Consider the following 22,053-nt stretch of genomic DNA (forward strand, 5'->3'; position numbering starts at 1 on the left):
TTCTATTCTTAATTTAGTCATTTGTGTTATTCTCTCTGTTTTATTTTACTTTATTTTTATTGTTTTAGAGACAGGGTCTTGCTCTGTTGTCCAGGCTGCAGAGCAGTGTGCAGTCATATCTCACTGCAGCCCCAATCCCCTAGGTTCAAGAGATCATTCCACCTTCAGCAATCTGAGTAGTTGGGACTACAGGTGTGCATCAAGATGCCCAGGTAATTTGTTTAAAAGAGTTTTGCAGAGAAGGAGTCTCACTGTGGTCTCAGAATGGTCTTAAACTCTTGGCCTAAAGTGATTCTCCTGCCTCTGCCTCTCGAAGCCCTGGGACGCCTAGATGTTTTACAGTTTTCATTGCGTATATCCTTGTTAATCTTCTTCTAGTTGCTCTTAATATATTACTAAAAGCAGCATTAGAAATCCCCAACAATTTTTGTTGAAGTGCCTATTTCTCAATTCAAGGGGCTCAAATACCACAAACTTGTGGTTTTTTCGGCTTTTGTAAATTTGCTTGAATAAATGTTTCTCCACTTGCTGTATACCTTTAGAACTACTTCTAGAGATTTATTTTATTTCATTTTTTGAGAGTCTAACTCTTTTTGCCCAGGCTGGAGTTCAGCAGTGCAATCACTACTCACACAACCTCTGCCTCCCAGGTTCAAGCTATTCTGGTGCCTTAGCCTCCTGAGTAGCTGGAATTACAGGTGTGTACCACCATGCCCGGCTAATTTTTGTATTTTAGTAGAGACGGGGTTTCACTGGTCTGATCTCGAACCCTGACCTCAAGTGATCTGCTCACCTTGGCCTCCCAAAGTGCTGGGATTACAGGTGTGAGCCATTGCGCCCAGCCATTATTCATTTTGTTTTTTCATATAACTTTTACCAGTATGGCTGTTTTGCTGGGGATGGAGACTCCTCATGCCACCATTCTGAAAGTCCTTCCTTTCCCCTATCTTACAATATAGGTTTAATAGTAAGAGATAAGTATACTTCCCAAGGCTTTCCAGGTAGAAAAAGAATGAAGTGGGTCATTTTGATTAAAATGTAATGTAATAGCACTTTTTCTCCTAAAAATACAGAACCAGAAAGTAAGGAAGTAATATTAATGTGAAAGGCAGTAGTTATTGAAGAAAATTATAAACAAAAGAAGTGGGGAAAAGTCTCTGAACTTACAAACTTTAATTTGAAGTGTTTTACTCTGCCATTTATTATTTTAACTCAGATGTCTTATGCCATTAATTGAATAGAAAGTGTCAAAATTCGAGACCCATGCTGAATTAAGGTGCTTGATGGGTAGCTCCTTAGAGCACAGGAAGAGTTGTTGGTGAGTTCAATTTGGTTGAATATTCCCCTCTGGCAACACTGGTGGAGATATAACTTTACACACTAAACCATATGAAATTATCAATGTTTATCAATTATCAATATTGGCTGCTTCTGACATACAAACAAAGCCTGAAAGTTTATGATTCAAATAAACACAGCCACTTGGAGAAACTATTTGACACTATCCATTGAAGACAAGCATATGTATCCTCAAAAACTCTAGGAATTCCAACAATAGGCTTAGTACAAACAAGGACATATGTCTACCAAAATACATGGACTATAATTAATGACCCAAATATCCATCAATAGTAATGAGACGGGTATGTTCTAGTATTTTATATATTATAGTACATAAATGAAGCCCTCGGATATAATATTGAGGAAAGAAGCCAGAAACAAGTTTACATGCCACATGAATTTTTTTTTTTTTTGAGATGGAATCTCGCTCTGTTGCCAGGCTGGAGTTCAGTGGCGCTATCTCGGTGCATGGCAAACTCCGCCTCCCAAGTTCAAGCGATTCTCCTGCCTCAGCCTCCCGAGTAGCTGGGACTACAGGTGCCTGCCACCACGCCTGGCTAATTTTGGTATTTTAGTAGAGATGGGCTTTGACCATGTTGGCCAGGATGGTCTCAATCCCTTGACCTAGTGATCTGCCTGCCTTGGCCTCCCAAAGTGCTGGGATTACAGGCGTGAGCCACCGTGCCTGTCCAGCAAACTTTATTTTTAAATGGCATTACAATAACCTTGGAAAATATTGCCACAAATATGAATAAAGTGTAAACATTTCTGCTATATGAATCACTCATAAAGATTCAGGAAAGAAACATTATTGTCTCAATATTCAAGGCAAAGAGAGTGACCGAGCCACCGTGCCTGGCTAACACTTGTACTTCTTATCTTTGTTGGCTGATGATCTTGGGCAATTAACTTATTTTTTCTAAATTTTTTTAATGAAAAACCAAGGATAGCAATACATGTATTAAGAACTTCATAAGATAGTAAGTATCACATGATATCTAATCCTAACAAATCTGCAATTGTATATGTGTGTGCTAGGTGGGTACAAAAATGGACAAATAATACCAAGAGTGAATCTGCAACATATAAGAAATATTTTCAATCATGAGCAAGTGGTGCTCATAATGGGAATTCATGACTGATTTAATATGAAATATTAATTGATGTAATATACCATACTAACAGATTAACGAACAAAGGCGAAATAGCAACTGAATACATCTTGCAGGAGACAACAACTAGGCTTTTCTCCTATTCGTCCAGACAGATGGCCTGGCCCAAGGTTCTACAGAAGCAGCTCTTCCAGTCACCCCAGGCAAGGGTCTCAGGATAGGGTAGGTTTACTTGCATGGCACACGATGCGAGAAGTAGTGGCCTCTTAATAGCTGCTCTATGAATTCCCAGGCGCCGCAGCACGGTCTCAGGATCTCAGCATTCAGGTTCACTTTTCTATGTACTGTTCATCCTGAGAAAAACTTGAAAACTGGTGATGTTTTCATGCAGGGTGTTATCTGCCAGAGCAGAGATTCACGATGAAGTAAAAACCAGTAGTGCAAGTGGAACCGTCAGAGCAACATAGTTGGGCCACAAAAGATTAATCCCGTAGCCATAGCACCTCGCCTGGCGTTGACTTCTTTCTTGACTATGCCATACACTCTGCGTCCTACCAGTTCACAACAGATTTGCAGTCTTACTAAACGCCTTTCGTACTCCCACGTGTCCAGTAATCAGCTGTTTCCACAAGTAGTTAAAGAACTAAAAGCGATTAAGGACAGGAATTCTATAGCAGCCCCTGAAGGGGCAGCGGATAGCCAGTGCCGTCCTGGGCTATTTTTATTGTGTGGCCCTAGCTGCAGCTATCCCAGTGTTTGGTGATGGATACGCTTCAGTCGGGACTTAGGTTTCCGTCTAGGGCACCAAGGTGTTTCCAGTTCCGCTGCTTCTGGGTATAAAAAGAGTAGAAAAGGGGAAGAGAAGTAGAAACAGGAACCGTTAGCAAAGACAGGAAGACATAAATCAGAGCAGGGGAGGTCCTAGGGGGCGGGGCTTGGCGGGGGTGGGGTCTTGGAGGGTAGCTGGTCGCTGCTCTGGGGATGGTGGAAGCCTGCGCAGCTGTCTCGGCGGTCTATTTCTTTCTCTGTCTCTTTCTCTTTCTCTCTCTCTCTCTCTTTTTTTATTTTTTCGGTCAGCCGGATTTAATCCGCCATATTGAAGAGCACGGGTCTAATAGATCACTGGAAACATAATTTAACTGAACCCCGCCCGTTGCGGACTGACCGTGTTGCTCTAAGTCCCTCCCTGCTTCACGCCGCTAGCAGGCCCTGACGGAGATTGCCTTTGTCTTACTTGGGACATTTACCTCAGCGCTTGTTGCTGGTGTCGGGACCGGCAGATAGGAGTGAGTCTCAGGAGAGACCTGGCCGAAAACCGCGAGTAAAGAAAAGTGAAGCCTAGTGAAACCGCCTTTGCGGTGACTCAGGAAAAACTCATCACCTGGAGTCCGTGTAAGCTCAGCGACCGCCCTAGCAGCGAGGCCAAAACAGGTAAAGAGGGCTACTGAATGACAAAGAGGTAGCGGCATCCGTCACCTCTATATAAAGAGGTGGACGCTTTCTTAGGCCAAATCCCGGTATTTGTGAGCAACGTCCTCCTCAGGCACGCAGGCCGCAGTCACGACCGCGTGCCTAGAAAGTATCTAATATCAAAATATTTTACAGATATTTTGTTGTCCGCCATTCCCAGGTGTAGGTCTGAGTCTAGTTTGTCTCCCACCGTCGGGTGCCCTGATTACGTGGACATGGCGCCTGTACCGTAAATCACCCGCGCCTCCGAATCACCGACAGACAGATGTGAGATAATGTAGGAGGCTCAGAGGATTCTGAGTATGTGCGTTTCTTCTTTTCCCCTACCGGGCTTGGGACTTTTTATTTCGGAGGGCTGGGGGCAGGCGCGGGCAGAACTGCTGTCTGTGTGTTGTGCACTGTAAGGAAAAATGGCCGCCTAGCCTCCCCGCGCCGTGCCTGTTTCTTGTACTACCTAAGGTGAAGTGGGAGGATTAAATCTCTGGTTTCACAGGAAGAACCTCCTATCTATGCCCGGGGCCTCACTTAGAGCCAGGGACTAACCGCTCTTGGTTACAGACCTTGCCCCACGGTCCTTCACATGCTCGAAACTGGCTCGTTGCACCAAATGCTGTTACCTAGGTAGGGTGATTAGGAACGGAGTTAGGCGTTAGCTGTCCTTAATCATTAGGGGGCCGACTTCTTGTCCACCTCCCGCAATCACCCCGCACCATCTGACCTGAGAGTCTGCACCAGGTTTTTGCTCTCTTATACCCTTATACCTCCTCTTCCTCTCCGCCACTTTGCTAAACGCCAAGATGCAGTATGACGTATTTCAATGAACAGTTCGGTTCCGATTTAGTTTGGATCAGATCTCCTTTCTGTTTTGTTCTCTACCGAAACAACTTGTCTCTGTTAGTAGTTGAACCTGTTTTTGTGACAGCGCATTACGCATAATGTACTTTCTCGGTATCTCAAAATATTAACTTAGACTTATGGAGGAGATATTTTACTAATTTTTATGAAATTTTTTGCATACTAGAAATTTACACAGGAATTTTAAACGTTTATATTAAGAATGTTATTTATAAAATTCACTCATAAGTTTGCTTAATTTGTACGCTGCCCAGTGTATCTTAACTTGTTCAGAAGGTTTTTAAATTTGAAAGATGTATATGTAAACATTAACTATTAATGCTGTTTTGTTTTTGTTTTCTTTTTGAGACGAAGTTTCGCTCTTGTTGCCCTGGCAGGAGTGCAGTGGCGCGATTTCGGCTCACCACAACCTCCACCTCACGGGTTCAAGCGATTCTTTTGCCTTAGCCTCCGGAGTACCAGTGATTACAGGAATGCGCCACCACGTCGGGCTAATTTTGTATTTTTAGTAGAAACAGGGTTTCTCCATGTTGTTCAGGCTGGTCTGGAACTGCCGACCTCAGGTGATCTGCCCGCTTCGGTCTCCCAAAGTGCTGGGATTACAGGCGTGAGCCACCGCGCTCAGCCTGTTTTTTTTTTGTTTGTTTGTTTTTTAGGGGGGCATTCTCTTACTGGGCAACTCGTTCATCCTCTAAATCTGCAAAACAAGTTCACTGTTAAGGAAATACAGGTTCTTTCACTATGAAACTTTCAAGATTTCTTTTCTTGAAGTTCATTCTTATTAGTAGTTATCCGATAAATTAAGTACCAGATCATAAGGTACATGTTTGTCTAAAACTATACCGTTAAACTTTAAAATACACACCATAAACTTCTACATTTTTTTTAGTTTGCTGCTTTAATCACTGCCATTTTCGTCTCTGCAAATGCGTAATTGTTTAAAAGTGTCAGGATTTGTTTTTCAATTAGAAAACTCATTGATATGCTTTTAACTTTCTCGTTTCAAACTTTATTCTTACAGTTTGGGAAGAAAGAAAATCTAAAGTTATTTGCCGTTGGTGATTCAAGGGTGAGTTGGGAGTATTTTTTATTTCACTGACTTGAAAATAAGATTGTGGGATTTTAATTATTTCTTCTTACCGTTTTGTGTTAACAGTGATTGCGTGAATGTTTACTCTGTCAATCTTGTCTTACTGTTAACAATACTTCCTTTTGTTGGTTGGCTTTGGTAATATATATGACTTTGGGTCCGGGTGTGGTGGCTCACTTCTGTAATCCCAGCACTTTGGGAGGCCCAGGCGGCTGGATTGCCTGAGGTAAGGAGTTCAAGACCAGCCTGGCCAACATAGTGAAACCCCGTCTCTACTAAAAATACAAAAAAAAAAAAAAATTAGCTTGGCATGGTGGCGGGTGCTTGTAATCCCAGCTACTCGGGAGACTGAGGCAGGAGAATCCCATGAACCCGGGAGTGGGAGGTTGCTGTGAGCCAGGGTAGCGCCACTGCACTCCAACCTTGGCAACAAGAGCAAAACTTCGTTTCAAAAAAAAAAAATATGTATATGACTTTTCACCTAAACTTGGAGAAAATTTTTATAATGATTACATAATAGCAAAAACATTGTATTTGAGAATACGTAATAAAGAAGTGATTTTTAACAGTAGATTTTATTTACTGTTATTGAGACAGTAAACCACCCGTGCCTCCCAATCACAGACAGACATATGTGAGATAATGTAGGAGGCTCAGGGGATTCTGAGTATGTGTGTTTCTTATTTTTGGGCTTTTGAATGGTTACCGTGCTTTGTCAATGAAAATGGAAAAGAAGGATATCTTTTCCAGGCCAGGCACGGTGGCTCATTCCTGTCGTCTTAGGAAGCCGAGTTAGGAAGCCAAGTCGGGCAGATCACCTGAGGTTAGGAGTTCGAGACCAGCCTGGCCAACATGGCAAAACCCTGTCTCTACTAAAAATACATACATTAGCTGGGCATGGTGGTAGGCGCCTGTGATCCCAGCTACTTGGGAAACTGAGGCAGGAGAACCACTTGAATTCAGGAAGCAGAGGTTGCAGTGAGCCGAGATCCGCACCATTGCACTGCAGCCTGGGAGACAAAAGCTAAGACTGTCTTAAAAAAATAAAAAGAAAAAAATGGATTTACCATAGGTCTTTTTTTCTTCTCAGATGTTGAAATGCATTTTCCAGTATCTAGTATTACGTATTTTAATGGACATCTTCTAATAGATTTTTTCATCAGATACTTATAAGGCAGCTTACAGTTTTAGAAAGTACGTATTTGTCTCAATTTCAACATTCACTTCTTGGTTTGTTGCACAAATTAACACTTTTTAGCTTTTTGTTGTTTTATAAGATTCATTTTTAAACTACAGTAGACATTTTTGTATTTGTTTTAGCATTTTGATGTGGAAACCATCCTTTGCTTGAGTTAAAGATAATTATTTCAAATCTATGTCTTTTAAAAAATACGCATTAAAGGGTTGGTAGTTATTTTTGTGCAATAAACTGGAAATATTTTTTGCTTATTGCATAAGTTAGTGTAACAGCTTTATTGAAGTGTAATTTACATATTAAATGTTTCTTTTACATATACAACTTATTGGTTTCTAATAAATTTACAGAGCTCTGAAACACTTCCAGTTTTAGAAAATTTTCATCACTCCAGCACATCCTTGCTCCTTTTCAAGCCATTCCCCACTCATATCTTCAGCTCTTGGTAGTCCGTAATCTTCTATATTTACAGATTTGCCTTTTTTGGATGTTTCACAAAAATTGAATCAAAATATGTAGTCTTTGTATCTCGCATCTTCCACGTAGATAATGTTTTTGAGATTCACATCTTCCACATAGATAATGTTTTTGAGATTCATTCATGTTGTAATATGGATAAATACTGCGTCTTTTTATACTAATGGTATATCATTGTATGAGTGCAGTTTACCCATTTACCAAGTGTACATTTGGTACACTTGTTTGCAGTTTGGGGTTTTTATAAGTGAAGTTGCTAGGAACATTAATGTACACAAGGCTGTATGTGTGAACAATTAGCGTTTTTGTTTCTTTGTTATGTTTTAAGGACTTTAAGAACAATTGTAGGGCGGCCCCGGTGGCTCATGCCTCTAATCCTAGGACTCTGGGAGGCCAAAGTGGGTGGATCTCGAGGTCAGGAGTTCGAGACCAGCCTGGCCAATGTGGTGGAACCCCGTCTATACTAAAAATACAAAAAATAACTAGGCATGGTGGTGTGTGCCCGTAGTTCCAGCTACTTGGAGGCTGAGGCAGAATCCCTTGAACCCAGGAGGCAGAAGTTGTGATGAGCAGAGATCTCACCACTGCACTCCAGCCTGGGCAACAGAGCGAGATTCTGTCTCAAAAAAAAGAAAAGAACAATTATATGTTGGGGAGGTATGTAGTAACAAAATTACTTATTGTATTGTAAGTTTATATTTAACTTAAGCAATTGCCAAATTGTTTTCCTTGGTGCAGGTGGCTGCACCATTTTACATTCATATCAGCTGTTTTGGTATACTCTTTCCATTGGGTGTGCAGTGGTATCTTGTTAGTGGTATCTTATTTTGCATTTTCCTATTGGCTAACAAATTTTGAACATCTTCTCATGTGCTCGTTTTCTGATTGTGTTTCTTTAGAGAATGTTCAGACTTGCCCATTAAAATTTATTGTTTGTTTCAAATTGAGCTGTAAAAGCTCTTTGGCTATGTCTTTTTTTCCTTTCCTTCCTTTTTTTAATGTGTGTGTGTGAGACAGGCTCTGCTATCAAGGCTGAAGTGCAATGGCACACTCTGGGCTCACTGTAAACTCCATACCCCAGGCTCAAGTGATGTTCCTACCTGAGCCTTTCAAGTAGCTTGGACAACTTGCACCAGGCCCAGCTAATTTTTGTCCTTTTTTTTTTTTTTTTTTTTTTGAGACAGAGTCTCGCTCTGTTGCCCAGGCTGGAGTGCAGTGGTGCGATCTTGGCTCACTGCAGCCTCCACCTCCTGGGTTCAAGCGATTCTTCTGCCCCAGCCTCCTGAGTAGCTGGGATTACAGGCACATGCCACCATGCCCAGGTAATTTTTTATATCTTTAATAGAGATGCAGTTTCACCGTGTTGGTGAGGCTGGTAATTTTTGTACTTTTTTGTGGAGATGGGGTTTCGCCTTGGTGCCGAAGGTGGTCTCAAACTCTTGGGCTCAAATGATTTGCCCACCTTGGCCTCCCAAAGTGCTGAGATTACAGGTGTGAGCCACTGCGCTGGCCTAGATAATATCTTCTGTCAGACATATGATATGCAAATATTTTGTCCTAGTCTGCAGCTTATCTTCACTTTCTTAATGACATATTTTGAAGCACAAAACCTTTTTTGTTTTATTGCTTGTGCTTTTTATGTTCTAGCTAGGAAATCTTTTCCTAACTGAAAAGTTATTGATGAAGAGTCACACTCCGTAAAATATTTGAAGGGATTTATTCTGAGCCAAGTATGAAGGACCAATGGCCCATGAGACAGCACTCAGGAGACCCTGAGAACATGTGTCCAAGGTGGTCTGGGCACAGCCTAGCTTATAAATTTTACAGAGGCATGAGACATCCATCAAATACATATATGGAAGATGTATGTTGCTTCGGCCCAGAAGGTTGAGACAGCTGAAAGCTGGGGCTCCCAGGTTATTGGTAGATTTAAAATTTCTCTGATTGGTAGGTTGACAGTTAAGTTATTACTTGAAGACCTACAGTCAATAGAAGAGAATGTCTGGGTTATAATGATGAGGGATTGTGAAGACCAAAGTTCTCTTATGCAAGTGAAGCCTCCAGGTAGTGAGCTTCAGAAAAAATAGATTGTAAGATTGTAAGTGTTTCTCATCAGAAAAATAGTTTGAGGTATTAGTAATTCCAAAAGAGAGGAGCATATAATGAGGCATGTCTGCACTCTTCTCCGCATCACGACTTGAACCAGTCCCTCAGGTTAGCCTTGGAATGTCCTTGTCAAAAGGAAGGGTCCATTCAGATGATTGGTGGGCTTCGAATTTTATTTTTGGTTTACATTCTCCCTTTTTAGGCCAAGATTTGCCAGAGGCAACATCAGTGGCCCCCAAATTTTTATTCCATCCCATAAAGTTGGGAGGACAGATGAACCCATTGTGGCCTGGGTGTCTGGTCTGGGTTCATCTTGTCCCCCTTCGTGGGGACTCCCCACCATCCCTCTATTGCCAGGGAACTGACAGTGAAAAGTCAGCCAGCAAAAAGTCAAAGGTGAGTTTACAAAACTGACTTATCTTTAACTTCTGTGCATTCCACTACTAATCATGGTTTTAGTTACAGAATTAAAGCGATTACCTATTCAAAAATAAGCATTGTTCTGAAAAAAAATTTGAAAAATGTATTATCTAGATGTACAACTCATAGCTGGGAGGCTTTGTCATGAGGTATCTTTACCCTCTTAGTTTTAGTTTTATGAGAAGCAGAAAATTCTTTATGGTTAGAATGCATGAAAAGGCGCCAAATGATAGCTCAGAGGGCAGAGTCCCTTGTTTACTAGCTGTTGAGGCATTTGTTTACCCCTCGTTACTTTGGAGGGTATGACCTAATTCTGCCCCTCAAAACCAGTCCTTAGAATCTCATGTGCCCACTGCTTTGGCAGTCCCTGGGTCTAGAAAGGGCCTAGAAAGGTGCTTGTATATTCCTAGCAGCAGGACATTTGCAGAGAAAAACAGTCTGGGCCCAGTAGATGCCAAATAAGGGAGATTGGCATCTCTAGTCTTCAGGAGACCATGAATCTGGTTTCTTTGGAAGTAGAATAAGGAGAGATACATAACGTTAGTATTTTGACAATCAAAAGAGTATTTGCATGTCAGAACGAAAAAAGAACCTATTCCATTAGGGCACCAACTAAAAATATGAAACAAATTATAATATGGTAATCTTTAGAGGATTATTGTATCCAAGAAATAACTCATGCTCTTTATTCTGCAATTAAAAACAGAAGTCAGGGCTGAAATCTAGTAACAAATGCTAAACTTCTCCTTTGAAACAGTTTCTCTCTCCAGCACTCCTTTTCCATTATAGAGGAATTACAGTAAGACCATTTCATGTGCAGTATAAGTGTTAGGCTTATTGTACTTGGCCTGATTGTTTGCATAATGTGCAGCAAGAATTGATCGCCCATATAGGCTCCTTTTAAGTTGGCGTTGCTGGAACTTTACCTAAAAATATGTTAGTCTAGTCAAAGTCTTGGTGAAGTAACTAGTGATTCCAGTTGTCTGGTTTTAAGAGAAAAGACTCTTTAATAAACTTAGGCAAATAACTGCATTGTCAGAAAATCAGTTTCTGAATTCTGGAGAACTCGAAGTGAAGGTAAATTTGCTTACAAGAACATACTTTACCGAAATGTTTTAAACCGTAAATAATCTAAAATAAGCATACTTCCTTGAGTCTTCTTTAACCAGAGCAGCAGCCTTACAAACAAGATGCCATTTTTGTGTACCTTGGAACTGTTACTCACATGCTAAGCAGCTCTTGTCAGATGAGAGCTGTCAGGCACTGTACAATCTGGCAGCTCTTCACATGGTTAGAGTAAGTCCTAAGGAAAAAGGAGGCTCCCTGCTTATGAGTATCTCCTCCTTCTATTTTCCAGGTAGCAATAGTCTATGTAAAGCATAATTAATTTATCATGAAACTTTTGGGCAACATTATTTCCATTAGCATGGGGGGAAGCTTCAGTTAACATCCCATAGCAAGGCAGTTAATGCCCCTCAAGTGGAAATGTTCTAGTTCAGTTATTGTCATTGGGAAGTGCTCACAGGATTGTGGTAGAAGTCCCAGTAAATGTTCCACAAAGGCTGTGAAGTGGAGGATTTGTTCTATCACTGCAGCTTCTACCTTACATTGTGTGGGCTCAGGCAGTCTTACTAGTTCCTATTTAGCATGTCCAGTTTGGTTGGACATGTTAATTAAACATTTCTCAAAGGATAGATTTACGTGCCTTCAGTTGTTATTTTTCCTTTAGTTTCCTCGGGTTGAATACATGCCTTCAGCTTTATGAAGGCACTAGTTAGGGGAAACCTCCCGGCGTCAGATACATTGGTACCCATTTTCATAACACGTTTAGGTAAAGGAGTCACAGTTACTTTATAGAAAGCCTGTTTAAACACTCAGATTTCATAATCTTTACATTTTTTATGTCCTGGTCCAAGGAATCTTTCTTTTCTCCTCCAAGACCATTTTACCTTTTCTGGTAAAAAATAATTTGTGTAGGGGATCCAGCCAAGGGACACAGGCTGTTTTGTCAATCTTTATCTTTTTTTTTTTGAGATGCAGTCTCACTCTGTCGCCCAGGCTGCAGTGCAGTGGCAGGATCTCGGCTCACTGCAAGCTCCACCTCCTGGGTTCATGCCATTCTCCTGCCTCAGCCTCCCAAGTAGCTGGGACCACAGGCGCCCGCCACCACGCCCAGCTAATTTTTTTGTATTTTTAGTAGAGACGAGATTTCACCGTGTTCACCAGGATGGTCTCGATCTCCTGACCTCGTGATCCGCCCTCCTTGGCCTCCCAAAGTGCTGGGATTGCAGGCGTGAGCCACCGTGCCTGGCCCAATCTTTATCTTAATTGACTTCAGCACTGCTCCAGGCAGTGCCAGCTTTTTCATTATGTTTTACCTTTTGATTTTTCTTAACTTTCCCTAATACAGTGCAAATAGTAGAAGACTACCTTTTGGTGTTTTTTAATGTTAGGCGACCAGCAGGGGTTCCCTTTGGTCCACGCATCCTTTGATAGTATTGTGAATTCCTTTGTTTTTGACCCTATCAATTTTCATTTTATTTATTAATAACCATTTAAAGATTTATGTCACCCTTTTGGGGCAAGTCCTTTGATTTTCTTCCCCTTTTCCATTTTGTTGTTAATTATCCTAATGTTTTAGTAAGCATCTTTAGGACTCAGGAGAGGCAGCAAATTTAATAAGGCTTCTCAAATAGTTGTATGATTCTGCAAGAGGAATACCACATGAGATGCCCGTGTAAAAGGGGCCTTCTTAACCCCAGCATTTAGCATGACCTAGGTAATAGGCATATTCAGTGGGAAAATATCCTGGTCATCATAAGGCGAATCCCATAGGCTTCCATGTGAAGCATATCAACTGCTTCTTCTGGGTGCTCCACTTGGCATTTTATTGGAGAGAATTGGATAGTCCCTTTCTCAGGGTCAACGGACCTTACAGTGGCCATTTATCAGTCCAGTAAGCTGGTTGTTATTTTAGAAAAAGTCGTCTGTGCATTTGGGTTGCATATACTCATCAGTGATTGTTTAATAATGAGCTTTGTGTCCAGCATCAACCCATTTACAATTAAGGATTCTGCCTTTAAAATTGTTAGTTTTACAATCTATTATACTAAGAATTTTTCGTGAAGCTGATAATATCAAACTGCAAATTAGAATAATTTCTTTATATTCCACCCTTCGGATTTGATAGTTGATTTTGCCCTTCCCCTATATTTACGATCTTTTTGGTAAAATAGTATGTTTTTTCTTACTGTTTTAATTCTTAGAAACCCAAATGCCTAGTTAGAAAACCTGTGTAATTTAACATAACATCGCTTTTAAAATTTTAAACTAGTGGAGAGGATTTTCAGGTTAAATTTATCAAAGATAACCAAGATGATGTGAATTAAAAGGCATTTGAGCTAGCTTGTTTTAGTCTGATAAGCATTCTTCTTATTCTTCTTTTCTTCTTTTCTTTTTTTGTTTTTTTGTTTTTGAGACAAAGTTGTGCTCTGTTGCCCAGGCTAGAGCACAGTGGTATGATCTCTGCTCACTGCAGCCTCTGCGTTCTGGGTTGAAGCAATTCTCTTGCCTCAGCCTCCTGAGTAGCTGGGTTAACAGGCCCGCAGCACCACATCTAGCTAATTTTTTTTTTTTTTTTTTTTTGAGACAGTGTCTCACTCTGAGTGCAGTTGCACGATCTCAGCTCACTGCAGGCTCAGCCTCCTAGGTTCACGCCATTCTCCTACCTCAGCCTCCCGAGTACAGGCACCCGCCACCATGGCTGGCTAATTTTTTTGTATTTTTAGTGGAGATGGGGTTTCACCATGTTAGCCAGGATGGTTTTGATCTCCTGACCTAGTAATCTGCCTGCCTCGGCCTCCCAAAGTGCTGGGATTATAGGCATGAGCCACCATGCCTGGCCTAATTTTTGTATTTTTTGTACAAATGGGGTTTCACCATGTTGATCAGGCTGGTTTCAAACTCCTGACCTTGTGATTGCCTGCCTTGGCCTCACAAAGTGCTGGGATTACAGGCATTTGCCCCCACGCCTGGCGAAGCACTTTTCTTTAAGCCAGTTGACTAGAGCTCTTTTATATAGTTTGGTAGTGAAATATCACTTCCACATGACACATAAACATATAGACATAACAGACATAATGCACGTACAGACAAAAGGCAGGTCCAAAAGATTTTTTATTTGCCTGTTTTCAGAACTTCTGTCTCTTATTAGAATATAAATTTAAAAGGTTACAGAAGCCAACAAAAGGTGAAGGAAAGTTACCATCCCGGGCCATTTTTTTAAAAATTTTTTTTGATACGGAGTTTCACCCTTGTTGCCCAGTCTGGAATGCAATGGTGTGATCTTGATTTACTGCAACCTCTGCCTCCCAGGTTCAAGTGATTCTCCTGCCTCAGCCTCCCAAGTACTTGGGATTACAGGCGTGTGCCACTTTGCTCAGCTAATTTTTGTGTTTTCAGTAGAGACAGGCTTTCACCATGTTGGCCAGTCTGGTCTTGAACTCCTGACCTGAAGTAATCTGCCTGCTTTGGTCTCCCAAAGTGTTGGGATTACAGGCGTGAGCCACCGCACTGAGATTGTCTCAGGCCTTTTCAAAAGAAAGATCTGAAATTCTGAGATATCAGTCTGAGGAATTTCAAAAGAAACAGATCATAGAATTTAAAACTTAACACCTTCTTGTATTAAGAGAAGTCAACATTTTAAATAAAACCTTGTTCTTACCAGTTCTTTAGTTTTGCATTAATGTATTTCTAATAAGAAGTTCAATTTCTAGAAAGACTGTTAGACAGTTTTTTAAAATGCAGCCAACTTAGTTATGTAACTTAAAGATTGCTTTTTACTAACCTTGTTACAAATTATATCAATCATTGATTACATACTTGGACTTTCTGGTTTGTTCTAAATATCTCTGTTTCTTGAACAACCAGTTACCTTATTTTAGGACAAAAAATTTACCACACAAGATTTTTTTTTTTGTATTTCATTACTTTTCTTTTAACTTCTCTTAAAAAAACACAAAACTCTATTTCTGTAACTTTCTTTACATCTATCTTATTTCCTGGTTCCTTTTTTGTATAACCACTAAATAAGCTTTGCATTAGACAAAAATATTTACCATTAAATAAGAAAACTATTTTTTTTGAGACTGAGTCTCACTCTGTCACCCAGGATGGAGTAGAGTGGTGTGATCTTGGCTCACTGCAACCTCTGTCTGCTGGGTTCAGGTGATTCTCCTGCCTCAGCCTCCTGAGCAGCTGGGATTACAGGCGCCTGCCACCACACCTGGCTAATTTTTGTATTTTTAGTAGAGACGGGGTTTCACCATGTTAACCAGGATGGTCTCGATCTCCTGACCTCGTGATCCACCCGCCTCGGCCTTCTAAAGTGCTGGGATTACAGGCGTGAACCACTGCACCTGGCCGAAAACAATTTTTAAAGATGTCTTCTTATAATTTTTAAATTGGAAATTACCCAGAAATTTAATATGTATTATTTAATATAACCATACATTCTAATTATATGACAAATTTGTTTACAAGCATTTATTCCATTACATTAGTCTGATTATTTAATAAGGATAGTCATCATTTAAGGTTATTTCCCTCTTAATATTTTTATGGCCTGTGAATTTCAGGTGCATACCTAAGTAAGAAACCTTAAGTTTAAATATATGAACAACACACGATTTACTTGTTTTCATTAAACCAAAAATCTTAAATATCTTATTTGTCAAAAATTATACAAAGATGATTCTGTTTTGGGCTGGGGTTATAGTTTTATGACCCTTCTGACAAATTTTAACACCTTACAAGATTTGGCAAGGATAAGTATGAAATCTCTTGATCAATAAATGTAAACAAAACATGCTGACAGTTCTTAAGATATTTCTAATACTATTTTATCTGTAATTTTAAAGCTAGCCTATTTACTAAGATTTTTACTTCAGTCACATGAATTTGAAAAGCATTTAGGCTTACTATTTAGCTTTAAGCTAATTTGGTACTTTGTGACCAAAACACTGAACAAACTACATGTATATACATGTAAACACACACCTACACACTCAATCAAATATCCTATAACTTTTACTTAGAAAAGTAACAGCAGATTTAAAGCAGGTGGAAAAGAAAATAGAGAAATAGAGAATTTTTTCTTAATGTAATTTGTCCATCGTTAAAATATTGAAATAGAGGCTCCAGGGTTTTTTGTCATTCTTAGATGTTTCCCACATTTAGATTGTTTGTTTCCCATACTTAGATTATGTGTTTCCACTTAAAAGGACCAACTGAGCTGTGGCCTAGGGTTTAGTGTTATGGATTGGAGTGTGCTGGTTATGAGCAGGACTTCACAGCATGTCACCACTGAGTTATTTCTGCCCTCTTAAGTGTCTCACTCTGTGTCTCTTTTTCCCTCTCTGGAAGTCTAGTACCTCTGAGTGCCGAGAACACTGGCTGATCAGACTTTATATGCATTTCCTGCAAAAGCTATATATATACATATATACATACTTTTTTTTTATACACTTTTTTTTTTTTTGAGACAGAATCTCGCTCTGTTGCTCAGGCTGGAATGCAGTGGTGTGATCTTAGCTCACTGCATCCTTCACCTCCCGGGTTCAAACAAAAAAGCCTATATTTTTATTTATTTATTTATTTATTTTTTGAAGCAGAGTTTCACTCTTGTTGCTCAGGCAACAAGAATGAAATACATTCTAAAGGGTCTTCTCCATTGCTTTTTCTCCCAAAATTAATCTCAGGTGGTTTGTATGAGCATTTATGTGAGAAACTAAGTGTCATTTTCATAGATAAATGAGAGACTGAGTTTCCTCAGCTCTAAAGGAAAACAACATTTTGTTCCTCCCAGCTCAAAGGTGCCCTTGAGTGACTGCGGATCAAGTGGGAATGTCTGGGGGTACTGACCTCCCGTGACATGCAGTGGCCTTACAAGACACCCCCAACAAAAATTACTTTTTAAAAAATGTAGGCTTTGGCTGGGCACGGTGGCTAATGCTTGTAATCCCAGTACTTCGGGAGACTGAGGCGGACAGATCACCTAAGGACAGGAGTTTGAGACTAGCCTGGCCAACATGATGAAACCCCATCTCTATTAAAAATACAAAAAAATTAGGTGGGCATGGTGGTGCACGCCTGTAATCCCAACTACTCAGGAGGCTGAGGCGGGAGAATTAACTTGAATCCAGGAGGCGGAGATTGCGCCTGGGTGACAATGCGAGACTCTCTCATTGAACACAAAAAAGAAAAAAGAAATTGGAGAGGTTTTCAATGAGCCTCTGCTGGTGCCTTTAGCACAGAGTTTAGGCAAACTCCTTTGTGGTCCTGAGTGTTCTCTGATGCCCCATGTTGGGCACTAAATTATTGTCAACGAAAAAAGTCAAACTCTTTAAAATATTTGAAGAGACTTATTTTCAACCGTGAGTGACAAATGGCCCGTGATACAGCCCTCAGGAGATTCTGAGAACATGTGCCCAAGATGATCAGGGCACAGATTAGTTTTTTGTTGTTGTTTTGTTTTGTTTTTGTTTTTGAGACGGAGTTTTGCTCTTGTTGCCCAGGTTGGAGTGCAATGGTGCGATCTCAGCTCACCGCAACCTCCACCTCCCAGGTTCAAGCAATTCTCCTGCCTTGGCTTCCTGAGTATCTGGGATTATAGGCATGTGCCACCATGCCTGGCTAATTTTGTATTTTTAGTAGAGATGGGGTTTCTCCATGTTGGTCAGGCTGGTCTTGAACTCCCAACCTCAAGTGATCTGCCTGTCTCGGCCTTGCAAAATGCTGGGATTACAGGCATGAGCCACAGTGCCTGGCCGGCACAGATTAGTTTCATACATTTTAGGGAGACATGAGATATCAATCAAATACATGTATATATGATGTACGTTGCTTTGGTCCAGAAAGCCTAGAAGGGTTGAAGCCAGGGCTTACGGGTTATTGGTAGATTTAAACATTTTCTGATTGATTGGCAGTTGGTTGAAAGAATTAAGTTATTATCTAAGGACCTAGAATCAGTAGAAAGGAATGTCTGAGTTATGATGCTGAGGAGTTGTGGAGACCAAAGTGATGCAGGAGTTATCTCTCCTTAGCTAAGCTAGGTTTGGTTTCTTGTCTCATGACCAGGAAAAATTAGGCATGTGGACACTCACAGAGTGAGTGGAGTAGAATTTATTAAGCAAAAGGAAAGCTTTCAGCAAAGAAAGGGGTCCTGAAAGCAGGTTCCTGGTTTCACCCTTTACAGTTTAATACAAGAGATTTTACATACAAACATATAAGCTGATACGCCTGGTTTCCCTATTTGTGTAAGGTGCCATTCCTGGTGGCTCCACCTCATTCCCCCAGTGCTCATGTGGGCCCTTAGTCTGCCATAGGCATGCTCAGGCAAGCCCTTATGCAAATTCCCTTATCTACATGAAACATGGGTTGGAGATTCAGTGGGACCCTTCCTTTAGTGTCTGCCTGATGCAAGCTGGCTAACTCCTTTCAGAAGTTTTGTCATGCTGATGAAGCCTCCAGGTTAGTAGGCTTCAGAGAGAATAGATTGTAAATATTTCTCATCAGACTTCAAGACTCTGTTTTATTAATAATTCTGAAAGGGAGGAGCCTGTAATGAGGCATGCCTTTCCTTTGCCCTGCATCAAGACTTGAACCAGTCACTCAGGGTAACATTGGAATGTCCTTGCTGAGAGGAGACATCCACTCAGATGGTTGAAGGGCTTAGAATTTTATTTTTGGTGTACAAGGTCACAAAGATTTACTCTTTTTTTCCTCTAAGGATTTTATATTTATAGTACTTACATTTGACCTACAGTGTTGTGGGTTAATATTTGTATGTCGTGTGAGGTACACATTCAGATTCATTCTCTTGCATGTACATATTGTCTTAATACTATTTGTTGAAATGACTTTGCTTTCTTCATTGAAAGGTATTAGTACCTTTGTTGAAAATCATTTTATATAAATGTAAAACCTTACTTCTGATCTTCTAGTTCTGTACTGTTGATCTGTAAGTCTGTCCTTTTGTCAGCAATGGGCAAATTAATTTTATTCTAAATAGGAGCAACTCTTCTTTAATTTTTTTTCCAAATTGTAGTTAAATACACATAACATAGAATATACCATCTTAGCTCTCTGTAAGTGTACAGTTCAGTGGTATTAAGTATATTCACACTGTTGTGCATCTGTAATGACAGTTAACCATTTTTTGGTAGCCTTAATTACATTTTGGCTCTTATATTCTCTATTTCAGTAATTGAGAAATAGATTTTTATCTTCTCTTTGGTTCTCTTAAGTACTGTGTTCTTGAAAACTACCATTTAAAATTTTTTTTGCATGTCTGGCATTAATATTTGGGTACAGGTTAATGCAGGGCTTTTTCTGAACCCCGACTACATAATAGAGTCATTTGAAAGAGCTTTACCATGTGCTTCATACTTCTCCCTCCCTTCCCCTTTTCATTTAATTGGTCTAATATGAGACCTAGAAAAAGTTCTATTTAAAAGAACTGCTGAACAACAAAGAATTACTTGGTTATTGTTTCTGAGTATGAATAAACCTTTTAAATGAACAAGAAAATTATTTTTTTAATTAATAGTTTTTATATAGCAACAGTTGTCATTTGAATGTTACTTATACTAGTACTGGGTAAGCATTTAGTATTCAGCATCTGAAACTCTTATTTCCGTATACATGGGCTCTACTACTGGGTATTCCAACTCCTGTTAGGCCAGTTATTGACAAAGTGTATTATAATTTAATGTACTGATTTACATGCTTTTTCTTCTTAAACAATGAAACTTGATTTTCTTTATGTAACAGAGTCGCCTGAGGTTTGATTAAAATTTTTTGATTGTAATTTTGTTTTAGAGATTATAAAAATGGTCTGTTCTTTGAGAAATGTCTTGATTAGCCACAGAGATGTTAAAACTTTAGATTGAATAAGATTCTCATTTCATTTGCATCTTAATATGTGCAGGACATTTTACTTGTTGAGTTTATTCTTTTAAAATGTTTGGTTAACATAATCTTGCTAAAAGATGCAAAATTGGGGCATATGTCTCCCTATCATTTACTTATATCATTCCATAAATTAAAAGTTTGGTTTTATGTGACACTGTATTATTTTAATTTAAACACTTGAAGTTTAATTCAGCTTTTAAAACAGATTTAGTATCTACAAAAGTTTTTCAGACTTTGTTAACTTTTGTGGACGTGTGTGTCTGTGTGAGTGTGTGTGCACGCATGTGCATGTGTGAAGTTTACAGTATTTATACAGCTGTTGAAATAGTAATATTTACTTCTTGTTTCTCATTTTGCTTTTTTCTTAGGTGAGTGTGCTAAATTCCCTATTCAGAAAGGAAGAGAGAAATACTTTAGAGTATAATCTGTGCAGGTTCTTAATGTTAGCACAAGATTCTTCACAGATCTGTTCAGCAAGTAATGTAGAAACTAGGACTACAGTAATAATTAAGGTCAGCTTATATCCTTACTGGTATAAGAGGAAGAATATGGCTATATTAAATTTCTTGAGCTTTATGTATGTTTGGATTTGAATTTATCATCTCACAAACTTTCTATTTTTTACTGTTGATGATGTGAACCCAAAATACCTGAGACACATCTCAGCCAGTGTGGAAAGTTTGCTTTGCCAAGGTTCAAGGCACATCCATGACACAATCTCAGGAAGTCCTGACAACATGTGTAAAAGGTATTTTGGGAACAGATTGGTGTTACACATTTTAGGAAGACTTGAGACATCAGTCAGTATGTCTCAGATGTACATTGGTTCGTTCCAGAAAGGCAAGACAACTTGAAACAGGGAGGGGGCTTTGAGGTCATAGGTAGGTAAGAGACAAACAGTTACATTCTTCTGAGTCTCTGATTAGCCTTTCAGTGAATACACAATTTACCTGTGGGAAGAGGGTAGAGGAGTAGTCACTTATGCCTTAGTTTGGCTTAGGGAAACATGTGAAAGGCATATAAATCTTGGGGCCCCCAAATCACTAAACTAACGGGAAAAGTCAAATCGGGAACTGTTTAGTGCCAGCCTGCCTCCTGTTGTATTCGCTATCACCTCCTTGGTAGCTGAGATAGATACATATCTGATTGCCTTCTTTGGAAAGGCTAGTCGGAAACTCAAAAGAACGCACCTGTTCATCTCCAACCTATTTGTGACCTGGATGCCCCACCCCTTCAAGTCTTCTTGCCTTTGCTTCAAGTTGTCCTTCCTTTCCAGACCAAACCTTAACGTATGTTGATTTATGTCTCATGTCTCCCTAAGATGTGTAAAATCAAGCCATGCTTTGACCACCATGGGCACATGTCATTAGGACATCCTGGGGCCGTGTTAGAGGCATGTGTTCTCAACCAAAATAAACTTTCTAAATTAACTGAGACCTGTCTCAAATTTTTGGGGTCCACATTTTGATAACCATTGAGGGATTGTGAGTGGAGAAGCCCCTGACCTTTTACAGGTCTTCTGTCGGTGCTTGGTACCAGCATGAGCTAACTTTATGGCTCAAACCAATAGGACAATTTGCTGAGGTCTGAGAGCACCCCCTCCTGAGAAGCCCTGATCTCCCTAAATTTGGTCAAGATCTATTATTTATTTTGCTGTACAACTCCTCTTTTATTTTGGAGTTTTACTTACTTCCAACACAAGGAAGGCAAGTTTTTTCCTGCTTCCATGATGATTGAAGGCAGTTAATTCCTTTATGGAGTTTGAGCTTGCTTCCAACAGGGAAGATGAGGTTTTTTTTTTCTTGCTTATAGGATGGTAGAGACCAGTCTACAGCCTGAGACCCATCACTAGTAAGAAACGGTTTGGAACTCTGTCTTTCAAATTCTTTTTAAATGACTAATGTTACCATTAACAACCAGCTGGTGTTAATTTCTGTTTACACTTAGAGCACTTAGAAATTTTAAATTTGTGTGATTCTTACTAGTTTAGCAGCATTTTGTCCTAGCTGAAATAC

At 39.8% G+C, this 22,053-nt stretch overlaps 1 protein-coding gene across 5 annotated transcripts in view; it reads left to right on the forward strand.

Moving 5' to 3' along the window:
* The first annotated feature begins 3,377 nt into the window (after nucleotides 1-3,377).
* USP9Y (ubiquitin specific peptidase 9 Y-linked) overlaps nucleotides 3,378-22,053 on the forward strand; it is a 199,623-nt gene continuing 180,947 nt past the window's right edge. For 2 of the 5 annotated variants that reach the window (XM_063660975.1, XM_063660977.1), the window contains exons 1-2: nucleotides 3,391-3,884; nucleotides 5,800-5,847. The gene's annotated coding sequence lies outside the window, so the exon portion shown is untranslated. Of the gene's footprint in view, nucleotides 3,885-4,083; nucleotides 4,224-5,799; nucleotides 5,848-22,053 lie in introns of all 5 variants that reach the window. The other 3 variants (XM_063660976.1, XM_063660974.1, XM_063660973.1) reach the window with 3 other exon arrangements.

This window comes from Pongo pygmaeus, chromosome Y (genome assembly GCF_028885625.2).
Source record: "Pongo pygmaeus isolate AG05252 chromosome Y, NHGRI_mPonPyg2-v2.0_pri, whole genome shotgun sequence".
Lineage (NCBI taxonomy): Eukaryota > Metazoa > Chordata > Mammalia > Primates > Hominidae > Pongo > Pongo pygmaeus.